The following is a 5,985-nucleotide window of genomic DNA, read 5'->3' on the forward strand; positions in this document are numbered from 1 at the left end:
GTTACTACCGTTCGGAATGTATATTCTACCAAGAAGTACCTAAAAGAAACTTTGTAGTTATTATTTTCTGAAAGCTGCTTGGTGGTACTGGAACGTTATTAGATCTTAGTTTTCATCGTTGGTGGCGACGTAAAGAATAGTTTAATAGGTGCCAATGTACTGCAGTGATGACCGCTTGCCTGCTGCTGGTTGTTGACTTACCCGTCAGGCTATCGATTTCATAAAAAACGGTAAATTTAACATGTAAGTACTTACATATATTTTATAAATGTGTTTAATAAAATTTATTCTGCATGGATATCGATGATTTCTAACTCCACGTTTTTTATCTATATAGTATATAAAAGCGAAATACCAGTCACTGATTAATCACGAAATCTCAGAAACTATACCACGTATAAACTTGAACTTGGCGTGTGGGTTCTTTATAGGGTGTAGACATCCGCTAAGAATGGATTTTCCGAAAATCCACCCCTAAAGTGTCGCTAAACGGGGGCTGGAAGTTTGTGTTTAATAAATTTCGCGCGAGTGAATTCGCAGGATCAAAAAGTCACCTATAAAATCAATATCAAAATATACTTTACTCAAGTAGGCTTTTATAAGATCTTTTGAATCGTCATTTAACAAACGATATTAAGTAAAGCTACCACCGGTTCGGAATGTAGATTCTATCGAGAAGAACCGGCAAGAAAATCAGTAGTTACTCTTTTTCAACATCTAAAAATACAGTCATGTTAGTTAAATATAATTATATATGTATGTAATATATAAGCCGAGATGGCCCAGTGGTTAGAACGCGTGCATCTTAACCGATGATTTCGGGTTCAAACCCAGGCAGGCACCACTAAATTTTCATGTGCTTAATTTGTGTTTATAATTCATCTCGTGCTCGGCGGTGAAGGAAAACATCGTGAGGAAACCTGCATGTGTGTAATTTCAACGAAATTCTGCCACATGTGTATTCCACCAACCCGCATTGGAGCAGCGTGGTGGAATATGCTCCATTCCTTCTCCTCAACGGGAGAGGAGGCCTTAGCCCAGCAGTGGGAAATTTACAGGCTGATTATGTTATGTTATGTAATATATCCTGCCTGGAAGTCAACAAGCATGCAAGTCAGCAAGCGACTTTGTTTTATAAATATAATCCTTAATCGAGTTACATGAAATGAATCAAAGGCTTTTTTAGGATTAAATTTAAATCTCATTTTAAAAAAAGCAAGGAAACATTAAATTCCAGTCGTGCTTGCCTATTTAAAACATTAAGGTATTCAACGATGCGTAGTCGGCTATTTTATTCTTATTAATTAAAAATCGTATCTAAAAACCTAATTGCCTATCATAACTCTTAATGGAGCAATTTTTATTAAAGTTAATCTACTCCGTAATAAAAACTGTTTTAAGATATTTTTTGGTTTCGTTATTATAATGTGGACGTGTCGATTGAGTCAAATTACACTGAATTGTTTGATAGAAAACGTAAGGAACTGCTCACGGATGGTTGTTGTCTACGAATAGTAATACAAATGCTTGTGTGAGAGAGCAGGGTTCTTCCTGCTTGGCCTTGGCCAAGCGGGGTTCGTCACGGTAGCATGCGCAAGCGATCCCGTGGCGCCCGCCGAAAGACGGAGAGGGTACCGCTGGTTTTTTAGTGGGTAAACCCGGCGTACCTGGGCGCATTCGGCGTCCAGGGCTCCGGGGAGTCCCACACCCCCCACCACTTTCCATCACGTGGGGGAAGCGCGTAATGCGTTTTTCCAGCGAGAAAAAAAATAAGGTCAAGCGGGGTTCGAGCCTCGAGGCATACCTCTTTACCCGGGCATATCCTCAACGGTAGCGCGCAGCTACCGTGTCATGTGTTTCTGACCCAGTGGGACAGGGTCATGTGGACCCAGTAATGTATGTATGTGATTTATGACAGTTAATTTTATTTTCACAAAACAGTATAGATGGCATTACTAGTCTTTTAAATCGCGCTGACGTTTTGTACAAATGATTTAAATATTAATATTGTATTCATGTCAATGAAATGATTGGTTCAATAGCATGGAAGTTGAATTAGAGTAGAGTGATAAGTACATTAGTGCTGTGTTGACAGCTAGTAAAACAAAAATATCCAAGATGAAGAGTATTATTTTCTTTACATTAATTTGATTGTCTTTAACTGCAAAATAGTGTATAGTTATTAGATTGGAATTAAATCTTCATAAAACCTTTTCACTATTTTTGGCTGAGTTTTTTCTACCATTGACTTCTACATAGGTTTGTCTATCGCTTTTATTTGTTCCAATAGAGCAGAGATTGTTTCGCCAATGTCATGGGCGCACAAAAGAGTCCAGGCCCTGGAGTAACAGAGGCAGGCCACCTAAATATTATTTTAAAAATTTATTTAAATTTTTTCATTTCTGTCAGTCAGGTCGGTTTATAATATGTTAACTCTTTGCTTTGTACCAGGAAATTGAAAAAATTGTAATATTATTATAATTTGACATCTAAACAAATATAAAATTTAAATTGTTAACTCGTCGTGGATGGGCCTCCACAACAGAGATTCCAAGCCCAGGCCCAGGCTCCAGACGGCAATCAGGGCATTTGCCCCGTTTGCCGTACCAAAAATCCGACCCTGCAGAGATGTAACTTGTGACTCGTGGCTACAATTACTATTAATTTACGAAGAATGATATACGAATGCCAGTGTGAGATAAGACTTTTTTTTTAAATGCAAAGAAAAAAGGTTGATCTATAAAAACTACGACGATAATCTTAGGTAATGTTTTATGTTATAAGTTACTTGTTTATGTTAGGTTATAGTAAGGATTTCCGAACGTTAAATATATCGTTAATATAATATGTTGATTACAATGTAGAATTGATAAAAAAAATATATTTTTGTACGACGTTAATTTGTGAGGTAAAAATTATATAAATATTTTAAATTACTGTGAATTAAATTTTAGGCTTTTTTGTCTCTTGAACAATATGTACAATTATTTTTAACAAAATATATACATAGGTTGTGTTATAAATTATATTTATTTATATTGAAGAAAAATTCTACCGCCAAACAGAAATATTGTTGTATTCCGGTTTGAGTTCAGTTCAGTGACTCACCTTCACTGGTTTGTACTCGCCAGTGAAGGTAAGCCAGTGTAACGGTGCACTGGTAATGGTGGTTAATAACACAATGAACACTTGGCAAAAAATAGTTGTCAACGGTTGGTGACTAAGTACACGCACACTGGTAAAGAAGTATGACGTTTGACGAGTGACCAGCGTAGCTCTCACGCACACAGAGATAACGAAGTTGGCTCGTTTATTTTAGTTCTTTTGTACTGCGACACTCTACCGAGTTATATAAAGAAGCTAAGCCAATTACAATGGGCAGTGTCTACTTACGAAACTTACGAAAAACAACTAGATATACTAACTAGATATAATATATATGATATACCCCATCATCAATGCGCCACCAACCATGGTAAATAAGATATTATGTCCCTTGTGCCTGTAGCTACTGACTCACTCCACCTTCAAACCGAAACACGACAATATTTAGCAGTGCTGATTGGCGGTTGAATATCTGATGAGTGGATTTACATTATTAAAATAATGATTTATTTATGATGATGTCACGGTTTGGTCACGGTGGCCAATCTCATGGGAGACCAGACAACGCTGGACATATTATATTGTGTGTGCGTATCAGGTGCACTCTCTTAATCCGATACGACGGCAAATCCGACACGACCGGAAAGAGTTCAAGCGCTGGACCAACGCACGGGACTCATTAGTTTATATACAGGGTTGTAGGTAATTCGACGTATTCCCGTTAGGAGGTGATAGGGGTGACTATTTGCGATAATTTAAACTCCCATATGCATTATGCAAAAGTGAAAGAGGATGGAATCCTGCATTGTGCACTGTAGAGCTTGCTTTCCATTGTGTTACAGAGAGTCGTGCGGGGAAGGTATTTATCGAAATCTTATGCTCTTAATAATTAACAACATGGACTGGGAGTCTTCCCATATTAATTTGTCGTCTCTGAACACTGCCAGTTTCCCAGATTCGCCTATTCACTCCATTAAAACCTGCCGTGCACATAATCTTGCATTGGTTAGGTTAGGTTAGACCTATTTGTGAGACATTCAATGACTGAATTTAACTTTTGTACGAATACGAATTTCCACCAGCGTCCTTTGTGGTCATTTTATTTCAATTGCTTTGAAATAAGCTCATAGTTGTTATACATTTTTGGAGAGCTAAGAAAACGGTTATGTTTTTAATATAATCTGCATGATAGGTTTCATAACGATTTTTTTTTGTTTTTAAGGCATTTTTGTAGAAAAAAATATAACAAAATATATCGAAATAATATCGTTTTCCGTCTAGCACTGCAAAATTTGTAAATTTGAACCGGTAAATATTGTTTTAATATTGATATATAACCAGTGTTCAATCGTTTTTATAAACCAGAAGAATACATTAGATTTAAATTAATAAAACAAAAAAATGGTGTCAAAAATTGCACATTAATAGAGTCGAGAATATACAAAAAAAGTATCTTCGTCAACTATCATACAGATTTAGGATAAATTCAAAGTCTTATAATGAAAGATGCAATCTGTTCAATATACAAAGTCTGGAGAATAGACGAAAAATATTGTCAATGAAATTTTTATTTAATAATAATATTGACTGTCCGGAACTTTTATAAAAATTCAGTTTAAACGTCCATCACATTAATTCCCGTAATATGAGCCATTTCTTTTATAACAGATTATATAAAACGCAAAATTCCATCATATCGAGATTATCATTGTTGTACATCACCATCAATATTAAAGTAAAAGATTTAGACATACGTCAAGATAGTCGACCTGAAATCAATCGAAAAATAAAGAATTTCATTTGTGCTCAATTCTAATCATATGGTTTATCTTATTAATTATTATTTATTATATAGTCGTTTAAAAAATGTATTGTATTTCTTATTTTTAATTATGCTTATGTTTAATTCATATTTTCAATAATTACATTGTGTAATATGATAATGCATGGCGAGACTACCTGTAAGTAGTAGAACTTTGCCTTGATAATTTTGAAATGTAATTTTTTATTTTTTATTTTGGATGTGATATTGTATCTACTGTTGGTTGTCCTAATGAAAATGAAATAAAATAAAATACGTTTTTTTAAATAAATTTTTGAATTTGCATTTATGACTTATTTTGAAAAAAGCTAAAAAACGTGATAACTCAAAAATGGTTCACTTTTTCATAATGCAATTACCAACATTACCAATAACCCTGTATATAATAGCGACCCGCCCCGGCTTCGCACGGGTGCAACGTTGACACTAAATATACTACAGAATGTCTTACAAAGTTCACAGTTTCTCAGTCATTAGACAATACAAACCGCTATGTCCCTACATTTTAAATCTGTAATATCTTCGAAAATATTCATTTAAATTACATGCTGTAAAGGACCATATCGATCTGTATTAAATGCACAATGTATTTAACGTACTTAATTGGATTTATATATTGCTTCGTAAGCCATCGTTTCTCGTTAAAAGTAAAGGATAAAAAATGGTTATTGTGGGTTATCCCTAATAGGTAATATTTACCTCTTAGGATTATTTTGATCTATCCATCGGCGTTTGCAATTTAAACGCAATAAATGTGTTTATTTACATTACATCAGAAACCTCTAAAATTATCAGTGTTTATCTACTATATTGTGCTCGTATTTTTCATTTAAATCTTTCTCTTGAATGACTATATTTATTAAAAAAAGGCATCAAAAAAGGTCATCAAAATTTTAAAGATCTAAGCATACATAAGTATCCCTAGATATAGACGGACAACGGGAAGCGACTTTATTTTTTACTATGTAGTGATTATGTATTTATACTATCAAAATGTATATGTTGTAACCACTATCAAACATTTAGGTTTGTTGTAATATTCAGTCCAATTTACCTTC

Source organism: Vanessa tameamea, chromosome 28, assembly GCF_037043105.1.
Source record: "Vanessa tameamea isolate UH-Manoa-2023 chromosome 28, ilVanTame1 primary haplotype, whole genome shotgun sequence".
Taxonomy (NCBI): domain Eukaryota; kingdom Metazoa; phylum Arthropoda; class Insecta; order Lepidoptera; family Nymphalidae; genus Vanessa; species Vanessa tameamea.